The sequence below is a fragment of the Anastrepha ludens genome, chromosome 2 (assembly GCF_028408465.1).
Source record: "Anastrepha ludens isolate Willacy chromosome 2, idAnaLude1.1, whole genome shotgun sequence".
In the NCBI taxonomy this organism is placed as follows: domain Eukaryota; kingdom Metazoa; phylum Arthropoda; class Insecta; order Diptera; family Tephritidae; genus Anastrepha; species Anastrepha ludens.
Genome location: NC_071498.1, coordinates 172391362 through 172412851, shown reverse-complemented (window position 1 = coordinate 172412851; position 21490 = coordinate 172391362). Strand labels below are relative to the sequence as shown.

Below are 21490 nucleotides of genomic sequence, written 5' to 3'. Positions count from 1 at the left end.
AAAAGTTTAGATACAGCAGATAATTAGGAAATAGGTCTGTAATTCGCAATATCGCTTTTGTTACTGCTTTTGAAAATAGGAGTGACTGAAGTCAGCTTCCAATCATCGATAAGTATTCCTTCAGGCAAAGGTTTGTTAAAACTTAGTTTAAAAGGTTGTACCAAAGAGCGACAATTTTTAAGCAAAGTTACCGAAAGTCCGTCTACGTCCGAATGAGAGGAATTTTTAATCTTTAACAATCCCTCAATGACATCATCAATTGATAGAACAAGTGAACCGAAGTCCACTGAAGTTTTCCAAGAGATTATGCCGAATGGCTTCCAAATGTTCTTTCTGGATATCTTCATCAGACACAAAATTAGATGAAAAGAAATCGGAAATTATGGAACTCATATACTTAGGGCGATAACCTTAGCTGCTAGTTTCCTTACTTCTGCAATGTGATTATTTAGAATTATATTTCATAAAAATGAATAAAAAAGGTCTCATATTCATAAATACTATCACCCAAACGGCAGCTTAAATAACTAGCAGATGCTCCAACATAGAAAATATCGATTTTGAAGATAACTCAAACCCGTTTCCCGTAAGAAATCATGGATATTTATCGAACAGAAGCTACAGTTTTTTTATTAATCTGCCTTTACTTTCTTGTTTCACATTTCATAAATCGAAGAATAATGCTAATGGCTTTAAAAATTTTCAAAATATGAGTAACAAAAACAAATTCATTTGCGAAGTATGAAAACAATTTACAAAATTTTTAGAATAACTAAGTAGTCTAAAATCTCTTATAGAATTAAAAACAACGCCCACTTTTCACACCCCAAACAAAAAACTTTAAATTGCTAAAAGCAATTCCACGCCGGCGTGTACTTAGTTCTTCGGAAAACCAGGAGTTAACAGCAATGAGGTCAACTAAATCATAATAAAAACATCAACAGCAGAGCAAACACTTCAAAAATATTACAAAAAACAAAACAAATTTCACTGAGATGTGTAGCAGCATCCTCGACCAGTTAGAATTATGCGCATGTTTGCCTCAGAATCTACACAGGCTTATACGTGCACACATACATATATAAATGGATACGTGCTCGAAGAGTATAAGCGGTGGAAGATAGGTGCTGAGTCGCTGGTGAATGGCTGGTGAGTGTATGACAATGACGACCCAATAAATTTACCAACTTTTGCTAAATAACGAAGCGAATATTGGGGCTAAACACACCCTTTGGCTGTTGCTACAACCACTGTGCACACTCACATACATACATTTGTAGATACCCTGCAGGGAAAATGCTAGTTGTAGACTTGAATTGCTGCTGGTTCACCACTCTACTCAACCAGTTTTTGTTCTCTCTTTTTCCATGCCAGCAAGTGATATTTTTTTAGTCATAAATTAATTTACTATTACCGTGAGCAAAAAAAGTGATGACTGAGAAGTTTCTCTCGACTATCAGCGGGCTCATAAAAACAGCGGTAAAGGGAACTCTCTAAGTGAGCGACCTCAAACGTTTTAATGATTAACCCAGCCAATACCGAACTGGTTCAAGTATCTTGGCATAACTCTGGTCTCAAAGCTTTCTTGGAAAAGGAACATCAAGGAAAGGATGAAGAAGGCTACCCTATTTGCCTGTAGGAGGAAATTTGGCAAAAATGGGGCTTGAAACCGCTTTTAAACTGGGCGCACATTACGATCATCAGACCCATTTTGACTTATGGAGCCTTCGTGTGATGGGAGGCGGTGCCGTCAATACTACCTAAATAATCTTACAAAAGTCCAACAAATTAGCTTGTGTAGGAATAATGCAGGTGCACCTTGATCGACGCTATGACCAAAACTGAATCTTAAAAGTAGAAAATATCTGTTTGGATTAAACAGCTCAACTACCAGCGGACTTACAGGGGTTATAAGGAGGGGTTATTGGCCCTCCAGCCAGTACAAAGCCAATGACTTCCCTTGAATATCCTGCACTTCAAAGAACCCGTGCCAAATATGTATCTTGGCGATTATTTCTTTCAAGACTTGAGAAATTTGCAAAATGTCTTACTGGAGGGACGAGTTATCTTCTTAAAAGGATGTAAGTGGCTAAGCCACTTAGTTAGGGGATGGAAATCAAATGCACGTATCACAATGGGCCTTAGGGTCACCGAGTGTGTTGTCGTAGACAACCAACCTGGCTAACCTTACCTAACCTAAGTGGAATTTATAACACGGCGATGTTATATGAAATTTCAATTTTCCGGCCATTAACCAGCAAAATTCTAATTAAAATAGCAGCCAAGACTATGCTGATCCAATCCGATTCTACAATATCCAGTTTTAGACCAGTCAAAATATAAAAAAAACAATCCACTCGATTCCAACGTTTTAAAAGATTTCATTTCCTATTGAGCGGTGGCACACATCTTGTTTTTTATTAAAATTAACTGAAACTTTTTTCAGGTTGGTTAAACATTCAGAAATTTGTTTAAAGTAGTAGTAGTGATAAGTAGTGTGGTGCAAAAGTCGAGGACCAGAAGTAAGCCCGGCAAAAACGGATCTAGCAACAGACACCTGCTCTTAAACAAAAACCCCTTTGGAGGAACAGGGCAAAATATCTAGGTCTTACACTGGATAGGAAACTAAATTGGAGGCTCACAGTTGCAGGTAGAGTACGCAAAGCAATGGCGGTGTTGTACTTCTGCGGAAGGCTAATTGGAGAAAAATGGGGCTCGAAACCCAGAATAATACATTGGCTCCACACAGGCTTTATGGTGCAATGGCCTTGAGGAAAAGAAAGACACGCATCTAATCGTCATCGCGAGCAAGTTGATATACTGCTTCAGTAGACAGCAACGATAACTAAAACTAATTCGTATAAACGCACAGGCTTAGGAACAACATAAGAAAAAAAGAATCAAGTAATGCAGGCGTAATAACACGAACACGCGGAAGCAATGCCAAATACTAGCAATCCACAATCGTGGAAGTCGCTGATCCAGTTAAGAAGAGTCAAACGGCAGTCGAAGTAAAGTGTCAGCAGTTAGGGAGTCAGGCATTCAGGTGCAGACACAGATCCAATCAGTTGTATTAACTCAAGAGAAATAAAATTTATTAAGGGAGGGGTCTATGGTTTGACTTTCAAAAAATCGATTTTTTGGAAATAGCTTTTTCTTATAGTAAATCATCTCAAAAATATTGTCCCAAAATTTCAGCTCAATCGGAGCAAAACTTTTGGAGTTATAGATGTTTTTGTCCCCACTCCTCTGCGACAGCTGCGAGCGTTTGGAGCGAAGTGTAAAACTAAACTTTTTTTTCAAACGCGTTTTTCTCGAAACCACTCTTTCAAAGTCCGTGACTATTAGAACTTCAACAATATTTAACCGATCCTTTTCAAATTTGGTAAACAACTTCTATATATAAAATACCTCCCCCCCACGGAGAGATTTTTCACTTTTTTGTTTTACATTAAGGGCGGTTTCCACTTATACAGCGAAAAAATCAGTGAAAATCGCACTTTTTGCTTCAAAAACGCGCTGGCAACGTAAAAATGAAAAAAAAAATCGGAGCCAGTGGGGGGGAGGTTTTGGTGATAATTTAACCAAATAATTCTGTTTTTTTTATTTCAGGTGATTCTACAACTAGATACGATAGTCACCGCAAATCACCTTTTGGAAAAGGCGTTTTCGGAAAAGTTACCTCACCGGCTTATTTCCCGATATTTTCTTACAAAAATTTAGTACAATATTGTTGAAATGATGCTTTATAATGTACAAAAAGTTTAAATACATTTTCACTATTCATATCTCTAAAGCAAAGTCTCAAAAATTCATTAAAAAAAATGCTCAAACCCTAGACCCCTCCCTTAAGCCAAAAGCTGTGCTGTATTTATTGGCGTTATAAGCAATACTTAAGCTCTTTTCAGTCGATCTACGACAAAATATATCGCTAGCAGTGTGGCAATAAGATTAAACACCTTAATTAAGTGGCATTTCATAGCTTCCCAGACACGTGGATTATGCACTTCCGCCTACAAATTCCATTATAACGTTCAAGATCCTCCTACCCTCAAGGGAACAGTGAAATGAGACGTTGTAAGACAGGGCGAGTTCGTCCATGTATACACAGAAGACTAAAAGCTCGAAGGTAGGGTGGACGGAGGTGTATCCCAAACATCTGGGAAACTCGTATAGTTTTCGCCTTCCCGACTCCTGCAGTGTCTTTTAGCTGAACGGATGGCAGTGCGATGCGATACCTCCAAATGATATCAGAATTTTCACAGATAGGCAGGCAGCGATCAAATCCCTCCCGAAACTGGCGAAAATCTCCAAAGTAGTTATGAAATGCTGCACATCTCCTAAGGTGATGGCGGAGTCAATTCAGCTAAAGTAGCATTGCGACATTGAGGGTAACTGCAGAACCGATGCGCCATTGTTCTGCTCTATCCAGATGTAGATTTACCATTTTAGGTAGACATTTTTTTAATAAACTGGAAAACTTCGGTACTGGGGAAATCAGGGATTTTCTAGAATTTTTGAAAAGTACGCACTGCTTTTAGGAGAGGACAAGTTCCCCACGCGGCATCATAATGGTATGAGGGCCTGAGTGTGGCACATAAAAATTCGAATTAACTTCTAAAAATATTTAAACCGGTTCTTTACAAAAACGAATGAGGTATAAATGTATGCCGCCCCGATTTGGGTTGACACTTTGGACATAAATAGATGCGGAAACAAGAAAGTAAGCCCAGGTTTCCTGTACCTGTGGCGATCGCCCTATGACCGGTAAATATAGCTACGAGTTTGGAAATTGAATGGCGAGAAGTTCCCATCATGACTTGCTTCTATTGTATTGGGGCCACAGAGTTTTCAAAATAGCTGATGAAAAAATGAAGCTCCATCTATTCAGCGTTTTTCTGCAAGCTCCATTTAACAACAATCAAAGATATGCCGATGTCTGGGTAGGAGACTTCTGAGACCAATTCAGTCGATTCATTTCCCTCTATGTTCCTATGTACTGGGACCCATATCATAGAATTGTTCCCTGCATACCCAAGAGACTTGATCTCCTCTTTGGAGAAGTGGACCAGTTTGGATCTATGCCAAGGCTTCTTCAGTACCTAGGTCGCAGCTTGACTATCAGACAAAATTTTAATATCTCCCTCGCTCTCGCGTTCAACTATAGCATCTTTCAAAATTCAACTTAACATCTTAAACGGAGAAAATATTGCAGATTTTCTACTGATACCAGTTGATAGTGAATGAGAATCTGCGCCCATGTAAAAATATACATAATGATTTAAAACGCAAGGAGCTTCGTACACGTCAACAGTAAAAGTAACGTTTCCACGACAGTCGGTTCTACGTTACCGAAACGACCCGGATTTACATCTGTCACTCCAGTAGCATTCCCCGTATTTAAGAATGTTTATGATGCTACAACAACAACAACAACAACATCAACAGTAACTAGCAGCCTAGGAGTTAACAGGGGGTCATTTCATAACGAATCCGAAGCAGTAGAAATAGGCTGCCCTCAAGGAGTGCGCAAAAGGCAGATCTTCTCACTTAAATCTGGATGCTCTATGACATAGAACGTTGCGGGAATTATCAATGGCCAATCTGAAAGAAAGTGCGGAAAAGAAAATTTATGACATAAGCAGATACATAGGTAGGTAGGTAAGATGGCACGAGTACCCCAGGTGCACTACAAGTAGCACTTACGTGCCGTATGATGTGGACCACTATCTGTGAAAGGATTTAGGGAAGAGAAAAAAAAAACGTCTACAGCCATCCAGTGCTGTTGATGTAGTGGGGGAGAGAAAAGGGATCTAGGCTGGAGAATTTCTTTAAGTCCTCCCCAAAGGGCACGCTAAGGAATCTCAAGCGCCTAGCTACCAGAACCGGACAGTCGTTCTACAAATGGTGTATCTAAATGGCATCCTTTGTGCTAGTTTATTTATTTATTTATTGTCTTTGAATGGATACATTCTTACAGTAGTTACTAAGAAAAGAACGATTTAAGATGGTTGACTGAGATGCCAAACGGCCATGTAAAATCAGCACCAGAAGAATTGAAAAACATATTTAAATCTGCACATGCCCTAGGAATCGGAGCATTCACCCCATAGTTGGTTCTCGAGAATCCAATTTTAAAGGTTTCGTACTGTCGGAGCCTCATATTGGGTATAATAATTTGAATTTCACTTAAAAGGGAAGGACAATCAATAGATCCAGAAATGATACGAATAATAAATGAGCACGAGAGAATAGATCGTCTGCTATCAAGTGGTTTTAAGTCAATTAATAAACATCGAGAGCGGTACGATGGTACAAGTTCAGAGAAGTTTAAAGATCGGAGCGCAAAACTAAGAAATACTTTCTGAACTCTCTCAATCCGATTAGACAGACCTATTTGGTACGGTCTCCAAATAATAGCGGCATAGTCTAATCTTGATCTAACAAAAGCACAATTCAATGTTTTGAGATTGTGTGGGTTGGTAAATGCAGAACAATTTCGGCGAACGAATGCTAGCATCGCATATGATCGTCTTATGACGTGGTTAACATGGCTGGTGAAATTCAGCTTCGAGTCGAAAATAATGCCTCAGTCTTTAATTTCCTCAACGGATTGCAAAGGTAAGCTAGCAATACTATACGAAGTATGCAAAGGATTGTTTTGTTGATTTAGCATATTTTACGTGAAAGCATTTGCTAATATTTAGTGACAAACGGTTTAAATAGCACCAGTTCCGGACATTGTGCAAGTCGGTTTGCAACTTTTCAGAGTCCCTAACACTGTTAATCACCGCAAATATTTTAAGATCATCAGCATACAACAAGTGTTCTGCAAACGAAAAGCAAGAACCAATATCGTTAATAAAGAGAATAAACAGGAGGGGTCCTAGAATACTTCTCTGTGGGACACCAGAGGACGCAATAAATGCACGGGATGTCGTATTATCAACGGCTACAACGCTGTGTCTATTGGACAAATATGATTCGATCCACGACAAAAACGTGGAGTGTATACCCAATGATGCACGCTTCGACAAGAGTATTCGGTGCGATACTTTGTCAAACGCTTTAGAGAAGTCTGTATAAATTGCATCAACTTGAGATCTGTTCTGGAAGACTGAAATGCAGTAATCATTGAAGATAGACAAATTAGTGACAGTGGAGCGACTTGCAACGAAACCATGCTGGTTGGTAGATATTAGGCCTTTGACAGCAAAATATAACTTATCATTCACTGTTATCTCAAAAAGTTTTGAGACAGACGAAAGCTTCGAAATCGGTCTGTAATTGCTAACATCGTTTTTATTTCCACTCTTAAATATAGGAGTAACGGAAGTAAATTTCCAGTCGTCAACAAAGATACCAGAGGATAACGATTTATTAAATATAATTGTAAGGGGCTCAGCGAGACACAAGCAGTTCTTCAGCAAAATGCCCGAAAGGCCATCCGAGTCAGTTTTCGTTGTAGACTTGAGCTTCATAATACCTTTGACGGCATCAGTAACAGATAGGCACAAAGTCCCAAAATTGAGAGGTCAAAAACTATTAGAGGGCAAACTAGAATCGGGGTCTGGGTGTGGGCTGTGTCGCTCAGACAACACCTACAGCAACCATGAGCTAACCAACCCCGTGGGGCAATACTTTTTGGGAGTTAAGCGGGTCTTAAAATATCTCATCTAAAAAAAATCAACTAATTTGCAGAGGAAATCTTCACTTTACTACTGGTATTTTTCAGGTCAATGACGAACTAGTATGACTTCCTTCGCAATAGTTTGTCTCTTTCCTGCAGGATATTTACTCGAAAAATAAAAATAAAAGTACGGCTGTAAGAGCTGGAGTAGAGACGTGTACGATGATGTTGTAATAAACACTTGGCAGCTTACCAAAGTTTGCACTTTTTTGTGCTCCCTCAGTTGCTTTCAAAGTTGTTGTCATTTCAGTGTTTGTTGCCATTGTTGTTGTTGCTCATGTTGTTGCTGTTATTTGTAATTCGGCTTTTGTCTTTAGTCTCATAAATAACTTGTTGGATAAATTTGTTCGTATAACCTTAAAAACTATGACATTAACTCAGGCTAAGCTGTGGGTGGAAGAAGCGCACCACAGCGCGCGTTATTGGGTGAGAGCGAAAACTTGCACTTCTTTAGATATTTATCACGCGTACGTGTGCTGATTTTTTGCTCGCATCAAAACTTTTAAATATTTTAACAAAGCCATTGAAAATTCTTGGCATCGAAGAGCAAAAAACGAGAGTGCCATAGTTCATAATTTTCGGACGCCAAGCAAATAAAAAACAAAAATAAACCAAAAACAATTTGAAGTATCAGATTTTTTGTAAAAGGGTTGCTGCTTTAAACGTACTAAGTACGCGCATTGTTGCTGTATTTATTTACTACTACTTTTTCGTATTTTCGCATAAAAGTCCATACTTTGGCCAAGCTTAAAGAGGAGGTCATGAACTTCACAAATTTTCATCGACAGTTGTTAGATGGTAGCAGATATTTTGTTTTGTTGTTTCTTTTTTGTTGTTTGACTAAAACAACAACAGCAACCGTCTAAGTGCTGAGCGTGTGTTTAAAAATTAATTAGCACTTCTGCCTCATTGCTTGCCTCTTTTACCATTTGCTGTGCAAATCAGGCATCCCGTCTCCCTGTTACCTCTCATTTTCGTTGCATCCCGCACAAAATCCACACTTTATTACTCTTACTGTGACTATGCAACGCAGGGAAAAAGTGTGAAGGAAATTATGTGTATGGAAGTAAAATGTTAAAAAGACCAAAGATCAATTGCAAAAACGCATAAACCAAAAAACCAAAGCGAAAAATAATGAAGCACACTTTGGCGTGACGGTGAATACAGGAATGAATTTCCAAAGCACGTAGCTTCCAGCACGCTTTCATGTAAATTCATATCTATACTCCTGGAGTAATCTAAGCACCCAGTAAGCAAAAGTTACTGATGTTGTGGTTACTTCAGTACTTTATTAAAAGTTTTGATTCTTTATGTGCAGATTTCAGAGTTTAATAGAAAATTTAAAATTGATGTTTGTGCTGATTTGTATTTGCCATTATCACGACTCCCGGCTTAATAACTTTTTTTTAATTTCAAACGTTTATTACCAAAAAATGATTACAAATTTAATCTTCAAAATAATAGCCATCGCCAGCGACACATTTTTCGCATCTTTCAGGCAATTTATGGATGCCGCGCCAAAAAAAATTGGCCGTCTTTAGCCGCAAACCAATCATCGAGCCATTTTTTGGCTACTTCGTGAGAATTGAAGCGCTGCTCGGAAAGTGCGTGGCCCATCGATGCGAACAAATGATAATCGGAAGGCGCCAAGTCCACTGAATAAGCCACATGCACCAGCGGTTCCCAATCGTACGTCCAGCGGTTCCCAAACGTACGTCTCCCCCAATTCTCGGGTCGCTCTTGTTCGATGTGGCGGTGCATTGTCATCAAGAAAAATTACTTTGTGACGCCAATCGGCATATTCTGGGCGTTTTCGGTGTATAGTGCTGTTTAAATCGGCCAATTGTTGTTAGTAGCGTGCACCGTCAACTGTTTCACCTGGTTTTAATAGCTCGTACCAAATCATACTACGCTGATCCCAGAAAACACACAGTATTGCCTTGCGGCCGAAGCGATTTGGGTTGGCCGTTGTTTTTGGCTTGTGGCCGAGCGGACCATACCATCGTTTACGCTTGGGATTGGAGAAATACACCCATCTTTTATCACCCGTAACGATTCAATGCAAAAAAGACTTTCTTTTGAACCGGAAGAGCAGCATTTCACAAGTGGTTTTTCGGTTCTCTTGCTGTCTTTCAGTCAGTTCATGCGGCACCCATCTTCCGACCTTTAAATTCATGCCCATGTCTTTCAAACGCTTGGAAATGGTTTTTTGGGTGACTTCCAACTGCTCTGTCATGATTTCTTGCGTTTGCCCATCATATTCATCCAACAATGCTTGCAATTCGGCGTCCTCAAACTTTGTCGGTGGCCGTCCACGGTCCTCCTTCTCCACGCTAAAATCACCACTTCGGAATTTTTCAAACCACCTGAAGCACTGTGCTCTACTTAGAGCATGTCCACCATAAGCTTCTATAAGCATTTGATGAGCTTGAAAGGCGTTTTTCTTCAATTGAAAACAGAAAATCAATGATGTCCGCAAATCGTAGTTTGAAGGCGACAAAAATGCATTGTTGTATGAAACGTATGAACTGTAATATTGTTGACAGATGACAGACGAAAAAAACAAGACATTTGGCAGGTTTAAAAATACTCCTAGCGACATCTATGGACCAATAGCTGAAAGTCTCATATCATAGATATATACCGTATACAGCATGCGGTTGCATATTGGGCCAATCCAGTTGTTTAAGAGATTGATTCATAAGTAAATAAGTTACTCCTCCGCTTTTCAGAGTTAGAATTCAAAATCGAGAAATGGGTCAACGAAGTTCGGCTTTGGTAAAAAAGTATTCAAAATTACAGGTAATGTGTATAAATAACTAATAAAAATGTCATGCGCCTGTTCCACCTATTGAAACAGTGCATTATAAAATTATGTTACAGGTGCTATTAGGTAATTTGAAGCTTTTTGCTTTGAAAAAACAAACTGTTAAAATTTATATTAGGTGCGCAACTAAATTCTCGCTGTTTGTCAATAGCTGCCGCCAGCAGTGTGTGCTAGTCGATTCTAACATAACCCAAACGTCGTAAAGCAAACTGCTTCGACACATTAGTGGTTTTGTTTTGGTATCACATACTTTTGGTTTTGTGAAAATGTCTGATTTTGTACCGAATAATCGTCATTTGCGGGAAGATTTTCCTCTTTCATTCGAAAAAAACGGCGGCTGAAGCGCATCGAGAGCTACACAACGTCTATGGAGATGCTGCTTGAAATGAAACAACGAGCCGAGATTGGTTCCAATGCTTCAAAGACGTTGATTTTAATGTTGACGACCGTCCGCGTGAAGGAAGACCGAAAACCTTCGAAGACGCTGAGTTGGAGGCATTGCTCAATGAGGATCCGTGTCAGTCGCAAGAATAGCTTGCTTCAGTATTAGGAGTTACCCGCCAATCCATTTTCAAGCGATTGTATGCTTTGGGAATCATTTAGAAATAGGGGACTTGGGTTCCTTATTAATTAAAACCAAGGATGTTGAACGTCGGTTTTTCGTTTTTTCGCCTGTGAAGAACTGCTCCAGCGGCAAAAAGGGAAGGGTTTTCTTCATCGCATTGTGACGAGTGGTGGAAAATGGATTCATTTACGCAATCCAAAGAAAAAAGTCATGGGACTGCCCGGTCATGCTTCTACGTCGTCGCCTCGGCCGAATATTCACGCTGCGAAGGTGATGCTATGTATTTGGTGGGACCAAGTTGGTGTTATTTATTACGAACTATTAAAACCAAGCGCAACTAATACTGGGGAGCGGTATCGACGTCAATTGATGCGATTGAGCCGAGCATTGCGCGAGAAGCAGCTGCAATACGCGGAGAGGCATGAAAAAGTGATTCTACAGCATGACAACGCTCGGCCTGACGTTGCCAAACCCGTTAGAACCTACCTGGAAACACTGAATTGGGAAATCCTACCCCACCCGCCATATTCTTCAGATATTTCGCCGTCCGTTTATCACCTGTTCCGATCGATGGCACATGTCCTAGCTGACCAGCAGTTCCATTCATATGAAGACATCAAAAAATGGCTTGATCCGTAGTCTCGAACTTCGACGACCCCTATCACGATTTCGGAGGTGCTGAGGACATAAATCGAAACTTGATTGATATAAACGTCGATTAGGTATTCACTATTCCCCAGTCTAAATACAATTCCACCAGCCAGCCAAAAGGGCAACGGGACTCTTTCTTGCGCGTTGATAACCAAACCAAATATAATATATAATTGGCGCGTACACCCTTTTTTGGGTGTTTGGCCGAGCTGCTCCTCCTATTTGTGGTGTGCGTCTTGATGTTGTTCCACAAATGGAGGGACATACAGTTTCAAGCCGACTCCGAACGGTAGATATTTTTTTTATGAGGAGCTTTTCCATGGCAGAAATACATTCGGAGGTTTGCTGTTGCCTGCCGAGGGGCGACCGCTATTAAAAAAACTTTTTCTTAATTTTGGTGTTTCACCGAGATTCGAACCTACGTTCTCTCTGTGAATTCCGAATGGTAGTCACGCACCAACCCATTCGGCTACGGCGGCCGCCCGAAAAATTGGTTTGATCCAATACCCAGAAAAAAATGTGATTTTGTAGTGTAGTGTGAAGATATAAAGTTTGCAAGGTAGCAAAGACATTCGCTTTCAGCACACAGATTTGACACACAGACAGATATAGACATTTTTTTTTCATTCTGACTTATTCTTCAAAAAATATTTTCCGAAAAGAAAATAAGGAAACTTCAAATGAACGCATGAAATTTACTGTCTGACTGGCGGAGCACCATGAAATATGATATTAGCTTCTTATGTACAGATCACTTGAGAGTGATGTTGAACAATTTGCCCTTTTGGCTAGAGAACCACGAATTTTCAAACGTTCCGATACCACTGAAGGAGTTATCAGTTTATATTGTACAACTTTTCATACGTGGCTTTGTCGAACAGAATTTGGTTGTTCAACTTGTCCCTGACTTTGTCTTTTGACCACTTCTTCTTGGCTTTACCACCACCGCTTCCCTCCTTCTTCTTCTGTGTATTATGTAGCTGTTTAGTCGACGATTTTGCGTCCTTCTTTGGTGGCATCGTGAGAAAAAGTGCCATGACAGTCGGTTCTACGTTATCGGAACGACCCGGATTTATATCCGACTAAGGACTGTTACTTCAGCAGCATTCCCCATATGTGTATGGGGAATGTTTATGCTGCTAAAAGAACAAAAACAAGCTTCTCATGTATGTTCATATGATGACATAATTAGATCATGTGATGCAACATAACATTCAAACGAACATATCATAAGATCACATGATACGATCTAATGATTTAAGATAACGTCACAAAAGCTAAAATATTTCTTATATGAGCTCATCTAGATAAATGAATATCTTTGTAGGGTACACGAGCATATGCCGCCTTTTGCAGTTTCGAACGGTGCATGTGCTTATGTATGTATAGATCAAAAATACTTATTACGTGATTAAATTATCAGAAAATGTGATGAGATCACATGACGAGATCAAACAAAAATTCCATGACAAATCCAAAGGTCGAAATCTTTCTTATTTGAGTCAGTCTATAGAAAAGGGACTACTACCACCAAGTTCGATACACCTTAACTCTTACCTGCTACTCTGTGCCATTTGAAATCCAGCTTCTATTCAATGTTTTGAAAGATTTTCACTGGAAATAAAACTACTCGCTTCGTATACCGTTAAATAAGATATTGAACTCGATACGTATGGTATTAGAGGGCCAAGTCAGTGATGTTTCAGCTTTTACCGAGATCAATAGAATTGCCATATATGAGCCTGGGTGTGCTAAATGAAGCAAATGTGTTTTAAAGATTAAGGTGAGGATTTTGTTTTTATGATTTGAAGAAGAAAAAAAGACGTAAATTGTTCCTCATAGATTTTGTTCTGTATTCACATGATATTAAATGTAAAGTTTAAAACTTATCCGAATTAAGGAAATAGGACAAACATTGCTTTGAAGACTTTTGACGAAGCAACTTAAGATTCTTCGATTATTTTTATATTGTGGGTTAAGTTAGGTTAGGTTGATTGGGTGTCATCCGACACACTTAGACCTGAATAGTCCCTTTTTTATACCTCTGGAGCTCGGCTTGAGACTTTTCTGAACCAACTTCTTGATCCAATGAATTTTGTTGATTTCGGCAATTCTATTTGAGACCTCTCTAATGTTGTCAAGAAAGGCGAATCCAAGCGTGAAAAGCCTTTTCCTGTTTAGTGCAATGCATGTACATAGGAGGTGTTCGACGGTTTCCTTTTCTACAATACAATATTTTGACAGCTTCGATAAAAGTCATAATGTAGTACCCCCAGTCTATTTGCATGTCTTCCAATTAGACAATGCCCTGTTAGCACCCCTATCGTGTTTGTCATATAAGGGCTTTTCTAAGATTCAGTAGCGTTTTATGTGCGGCCTTGGTTTCGTTTCGTCCAAGTTTGTCTTATTTTGGGCAAAAAGGGAATCACCGCGAACGGGCATTAGCAGCATTGGAAGGGAGTCTTTTTATTAATAATTTGCATGTAGCTAAGGGAATCGGTATTAGTACATAATCTGTGTGAAGTTTTGGTGTTTTATTTTTTCTTGCGAGCTCATCTACTTTGCAATTACCTTCAATCTTGCTACGGCCTGACACTCAGACCAGGTTTATTTTAATATATTGCGATACTTCACATAATAATTTGTTACGTTCAACAACTGTTCAGGGTTGCCTGACTATCCTAAAAGATATATACATGCTTCCCTCGTAGTTCAGGGTCTCTTATTTAAGAGCAATAAGCGCACATTTACGGTGATAACTTCTGACTGAAAGATAGTGCAATGATTAGGCAAGCGAAAGGATGCACTGACGCTTAGTTTTTCAAAGTAAACACCTTCACCTAAATGTTCATGAAGCTTAGCTCCATCAGAAAATATACTGACTTTATTTTCATCAACTACCGTACCAATGTCCCAGCAACAAGCCAGTTGTAAGCTATGGTATAAAAGTACATATATAAAATTAGTTTTTGTGTTACTACAGTTTGCTTTACCGGCGTATGGAGTATTATTGTTCAGCTTGAAAGTCACGCCTTCACGCGCTCCTTTCTTACCTAGCTGACCTATTGCTATCGATTAATGCACACTTTTTATCGCTCATCATATCTCAAATAATTCAAAATTTATATTTTTACTAGCTGTACCTGGCGCGCGTTGCTACGCCAACAACTAAAATAAATTTAAGAAAAATAACTTTAAAGAAAAATGCGTACACAAATATTCAATTCATTCTAAACCATTTTATTGATTTTGTTTATTTCGAAAACATCGGTTGAACGGGGCAGAAGTTGCTACTCTGCAGCACCACCTGGTGACGAGTGGTAACAATGAGCATATTCTACAAACCTTCTCTGTAGAAAAATACATATACATTAGGGCGGCTCGATTTAAAAGTCGCTCATTGCTCTGTGAAAATCGTAAATCGAAAATAAGAAACTTTGTCGAAGGAACCATACCTCTAAAACGAATTCTGATGTCCCCCAATTTGGGGCGAACGAAAAATCCCACTTTGACCCATTTAGAGTCAATCCAAATGTATGACCGACCCCCACTAACTTTGGACGGCCGATCCCCCCATGCCAGTGGCACACCCCCTGGAACTCCCCTGGAGGGTTCCCCATACAATCATTTCAAAATATCACCATTTTTGGCCTTTACGTGAGAAAAGAAACTAAAAAGTTCGACCCAAAATGGGGGGACATCAGAATTCGTTTTAGAGGTATGGATCCTTCGGCAAAGTTTCTTATTTTGATCTCTAGAATATGATTTTCACAGAGCAATGGGCGAGTTTTTTGCCTCCCCACAAATCGACCCGGCCTAATATACCAATTTTTATATAATCGGTCCAGTAGTTTTTGAGTTCATCGAGGACATACAGACTAACTTTCATTTTTATGTATAAAGATATTGGAGCAACTATTCGTTTGAGACCTACTTCGGGCTTCAATAAGTAAGTTATATAGTTTTTAGGTCTTTGGAGCATTTTTCAGACTGAATCGATTATTATTCCAGTATTTGGAGTATTTTGTTCACTGGACATTTACAAGCACAATGTATTTGTGAGATTGTGCGGCGCGAGGTAAGAAAGTGGTAAATATTAGTGATGCACATATTTAAGTCCTGAAAATCCCGATACGGGTGATAGATATCGAGAATGTTACCTTGGGAGACACCTTGGCACGCAATGAATGGTGTTCAAACAACGTTGTCAACGCCAATCAAATCACCCTTTATTATCCACCTGTGACGTGTTTTCAAAAGCAGATGTGCAGAAATGCTGAAAATAGCGAGATTTGTGATCGTTGAGCGATTTGCGACGAACCCATGATGGTGTGTAGAAATGAGTTTTTCACAAAAAAGTACAGGATTTACAGCCTCAAATAATTTGGAAACTGAATGCAGCTTTGAGATCGGCAGGAGAGCTGCTCAAACAATATTGGTGGCATTTTTTCGAGTTGTGTTTGTTGTAACGAGATCCTGAAAATTTCGGGATTGTAAAAATCGAAAAAGAATTGCAACCCTAGTAAATACGTTTGCGACGATGGGCATTGGTCGGAGAGCTCCAAACTTTTTCGAACATTTCCTTGCCTTGAAAATGTTGTTGTTTTTACACATTCAGCCATACGGCAAAAAAGCGTTGCAGGGTGGCTAAAAAGGGTTATGAACCACAAGTGGTAGCGAGTATTGCACATAAATTTACTCGACTCAGGTGCAAAAGAGTTATGCTGTGTTTATTATTATGGCAGTCGAAAGCACTCGCCTAACCGGCTAACTAACCAGACAACCAAATATGTGGGTGTGGCTTACCCGAATGCGATTGTGTTAGTTTGGTGGTGAAATTCACTTCGGTGCCGCTTAAAATTTTATCATAACCAAAAAGTTTTCATCGTTTTCAGTGGCGCTTAAGTTATGGCTCGAAAAAAGTATCTACATGAAACCTGAAAGTACGAAGGCGCAAGTGTACACTTTGATAACTATCATACAATTGAATACAAGTAAGAAAGGGTAACGGATTTCTCATTTGCTTTTGCCTTTGTGGGCTTAATTTAGGCCAAGTGTTTTTACTTCACTCGATAAAGTTCATAAGCATAAACATAAATTCTCGAGAAATTATGTCTTATTAACGTTATTTCCTTTGTACACTGAGGCATGTGCACGCATACATACAAGCAATACTCGTGGCGCAGTGCCACTTGCACAGACAGCGGAAATTGCTTCGGTGGGGTAGTCCAAGTTCATAAACTAGTTTGGTGAAAGTAAAGCCTGATTAATTATTTAGAAAGTAATTTTTCCAAACAATTTTCCCAGCTACACATACGTACTTGAATACACAAATATATGCGCACACATACAGACACAGCACACACAGCAGCTCGCATTGCAGACATATTTCATTTTTTCACATTGCTGCAGAAAGCAATTAGCTGCCCTTAGAAGCAATTTTGGGTGGCAATAAAAGTGGGTACGTTGTAGTTTCAAATTTTACCAACGTATTTGTATGCAATTTCGGTTATTTATGTGAAAACTCTACTGCTTATTTATATATGGGGTTTTCGAAGCGCTTCAAAGAGTTCAGCAACTTTTCAAACTTCTCATACGCAAGACAAAACTGGTTAAAAATTATTCGCTTAGTGTTGAATATTTAGATTTTCTATACAGACAGTGAAGGACTTGAGTCTGCATACAGCAGCATATTTTCTTATCTCCCAGAAGGTATACAATAATTGAGAAAACTGTTGATGTAGTTTTTTTTGGAATTCATATTTATTCATAAATTTATAAAAAGTAAATAATTTCACTTGCTTTATAACAAAAACAAAAAAAATTGACAAAGCAACAAAAAAAGGTATGAAAAAAGTCTACATTCAATTCAATTTTATATAAAGAGTTTTCCAATCAGGTGTTATTTTAAATAGTCCGCTATTTCAGTAGATGCCACCTTAAAGCTGTTATATTTGACAAGTAGAAACTACGCCATTAATAAAAATGGAACGATAAACGCTTAAGCAACGCACTGAAATTATTAAAATTCACTAAGAAAATGGTGAAAATTTGGCAGAGATGGTTCGTAAAACTCGAACATTTTTAAGTCATCGTGAAGCACCTTGTCGGACCGCAATACACAAATTGGTGAAAAAATTCCAGCTCTTGAGACAAGTTAGTGGTGTGAAGCACAAAACCCGTGCACGTCGCTCAAGAACAGCCGAAAATATTGCTATTGTAGCCGAAAGTGTTGAAGAAAACACAGGTTTGTCTATTCCTCGTCAATATTTGGAATTAAGCATTCCACATACGTCATTACATCGTATTTTTCATAACGATTTGGGTCTTAAGCCTTATAAAGTCCAGTTCATACTAAAACTTAAGCCGGCCGATTATCAACAACGTCGTGTCTTTGTTGATTGGGTCGTTGAAATGCATGGGAATGATCCGGAATTCCATCGAAAAATCATCTTGAGTCTTATAATTCGATGTAGCCGGCTGCACGCACCAAAAAATGCGGCGTTATCTTGCTCATGCGTTGTTACCTTGCTTGAACTGCGAGCGAGAGCGCGGAACGAAGGACAAAGAGGCACAATCGGCCCCCGCATTCGGCAACGTTCGACATCTGGCTCTCTCCTACTTGAGTGAGCATATATATGTAGGGGAAGTCGGGGTATTATTGGACACACTTTCATTTTGTACGAAAACTCGCAAAAAAATTTTTTTCTAAAAATGCGAAAACTTAGTTTTAAAGTACGAGAAATAACCTTCATTTTGGTATGACAACTTGATCAAATGGTATGATATTGTGCAGTTAATATCAGTTAGCGCAAAATATCGATTTTCGCGATTTTCAAAAATCTCGGGGAATTATTGGACAGTTCGTAAATTAATAGAAAATTTAAATTATTGTTCGAAAATTTTTATTTGAGAATGAAAATGAAAAATGAGACTTAATTTACAAAATAAATTGAAATTTGACAAGAAATATTATTGTGGACCGCATTGAACACACGTAAATGCATTGGGGTTCTCTCCGGCGCAACTCAAGTGAACACCTCGATCACAGGCGATGCAATGGGCCGTGTTTCGGCGGTTCTCCTTCTTGGGCATATTTTCCATGCAAATTATGCAGAAATCAATGTCTTCCTCATCGTCGGTTTCAGTAGAAGACGGTATTTTCTTCAGAGGAGTCTTTGGTTTTCCACGGCCTTTTAGTTTCTTTGTTGCTGGTGTGCTTTTTCGTTTCTTTGCTGCTGGTGTGTCGCCTTTCTCCGATAATCTCTCCTGTTTCTTCTTAGCCTTTTCACGTATTTCGGTTACACATTCTGGCGATGTCAAGACGGCCGATTTCATTGGCTTGCGACCACGGTTTGACTTCTTAACTGGCGTGCCAAGTTTCAGCGGACCTACCGATGTCAATGCAAGGCGGAGGTCTTTGACCGAAACCGCAGTGCTTGTCGATGGTTCGGATGTCGTGATTTCTTCATGAGCTGCGGTTGATATTGAATCCCCAGACATAATGATTCGACGCTGATTATCGACATCTTCTTCATCATCGTCGCACGCATTTTCGCCACTCAACTTCGAAGCAACAAAGTCGATTTCCGTGAAGGCTTGCGGATTGAATGGAAAAATTCCTGTCGCTCGAAATCCCGCCTTAATGTTTTTTGGCGTCAAGGCAACGTCTAAGGATTGGTCGACGATGAGTGGTGCATGATGTAAATCAAAAATCACGCCTACGTTGGACTTCTTCCAAGCATCATGTTTTATGGTGAACATGTTCTTGAAAGGGCCAAATACCGAAACATCGAGCGGCTGCATACGATGCGTGCAATGCGGTGGAAATGAGATCATGGTAATGCCGTGCCTCAATGCCAATTCAATGGCCTCAATCGACAAATGTGACGTGTGATTGTCGAGAAGCAGAAGAGTTGGTGAATCCGCATTCGCGACCGTGTGTTTGATGAAATGTTGCATATATCGGATGAAGTCTTCAGATGTCATCCACCCAGAACCATTTGCGAAACCAACTGCGCCAAGTGTTGCATGCGTCATGTACACCTCTTTCATGTTGTTCCGAGGGAAGAGATAAAACGGCGGAATTGATTGCCCCGTCGCGCTAACGGACAATGCTAGAGTCACATTTGTGCCTCTCTCGGCAGATGTTGATGTTCCTACACGCTTTTTTCCTTTCGGTGCAATTGTTTTGACTACTTTCGTTGGCACAGTCGGGCATGGACATTCGTCCATGTTCCAAATTCGATGCGATTCGAACTGGGTGGCACTGAGCACAGACGACAGATTGTTGAAGAAGGCATCGACATTCTCTTTGTTGAAAGACTTTGCACGATTCTGACTCACTTGTTCCGCTGTTCGTAATGACAAATTCCGGTGACGTTTCATGAAGGCCAATTGCCAATCCGTACTTGCCTCTTTGTTGGCATTCCATGAGTTCGGATACGAAATGCCGATCTTATTAGCATATTCATATGCAAGTTTTCGCAGTTCCTTCAAACTCAATCCATAGTTGATGTTGCTGGCGTCAAGAAGGTACTTCATCAGCACACTCTCTTGCTCTGCATTGAAAATCTGAAATAAAAATAAACAAGCTGAAAATTATGTTCATTTCATGAACATTTTGCTTCCTCATAGAGATACAATTTTTATTATCATTGGATCATTTTTTGCGGGTTAAAATGCGCATGAAATGCGGTTCATGAAATGAATATAAAAAAATTTACGAAAATGACAAAAATTGAAATTTTTCGGATATCTGAGATGAAATTATAGAAAATTCTGAAGTAATGGATCATTTCTAAGATCAGGTTCGTATTCTACGTGTAAAAACTTGCAAAAATCAGCCCTAAATCTTTTGTAACAAAAAAAAAGTGAAATTTCACAGATTTGTGCTATCAACTTATAAATTAATGTAAAAAAATTTCGATTGAAACATTTTTAAAAAATTCATAATTTGAAGGAAAACAAAGCTTTCTTCATGAAGCAAAATAAATGAATTAATGAATAATAATAAATTTATTTGTGATTGAATAAAAAAAAATTAATGAAATTAACACAACTCACTGTTTTGCCGGTCATCACATCAACATTATCAGCAGCAACGTCAATATTTGCCTTGTCAAAATTCGAAATGTGCCAAGCCAAAGTGCTTTTTGGAATGTTTTTCGCCTTTGCAGCTTGTCGAATGGAGTTCTTGTGCAATTTCACCAGCTTAATCGCCTCCAAAATATTGTCGAAATCAATCGTCTTTTCTTTCTTGGCATAATAACGCGGCATTCTGTCACAGAAAACTTTATAAGGCTAAAATAATAATAGAAATTGACAAAAAACAAAAGCCCTGATAAAATTATTTATGAAAAAAACACTTATACATATCAATCACACGAATTTATATTGTAAAACATCAAGAACTAAGTGTCCAATAACACAGGCCGACAAAATTTAACCAACATTCAGACCCAGAAACCAGACTATATATTTCCGAAGGTTTATGATGCGCTGAATCCAAATCTGGCCTCAGAATTGCTCTATTAGTTTGAGTTTTCGAGATATCCTAACCTAAAAGTGCAAAAAACCCCATTTTTGCCCATATTTGAGGTTATGTAGCCTTGCAGATGTTTTCTTTCACCAAAATTAAAGGATGGCATCTTTAAATACAATCCTTTTTTTTTCAAATGGCGTTTTGTTTGCTAAAAAATCTTTTTTTTTCGCAGAGATATCGCATTTTGAAATTTTCATGTTTCGAAATTTTCCT

General features: G+C 39.0%; 1 pseudogene; it reads right to left on the bottom strand.

Annotated features, from left to right (window-relative positions):
• Positions 1 to 12465: 12465 nt before the first annotated feature.
• LOC128855795 (40S ribosomal protein S25-like) lies at positions 12466 to 12756 on the bottom strand (annotated as a pseudogene).
• Positions 12757 to 21490: the final 8734 nt, after the last annotated feature.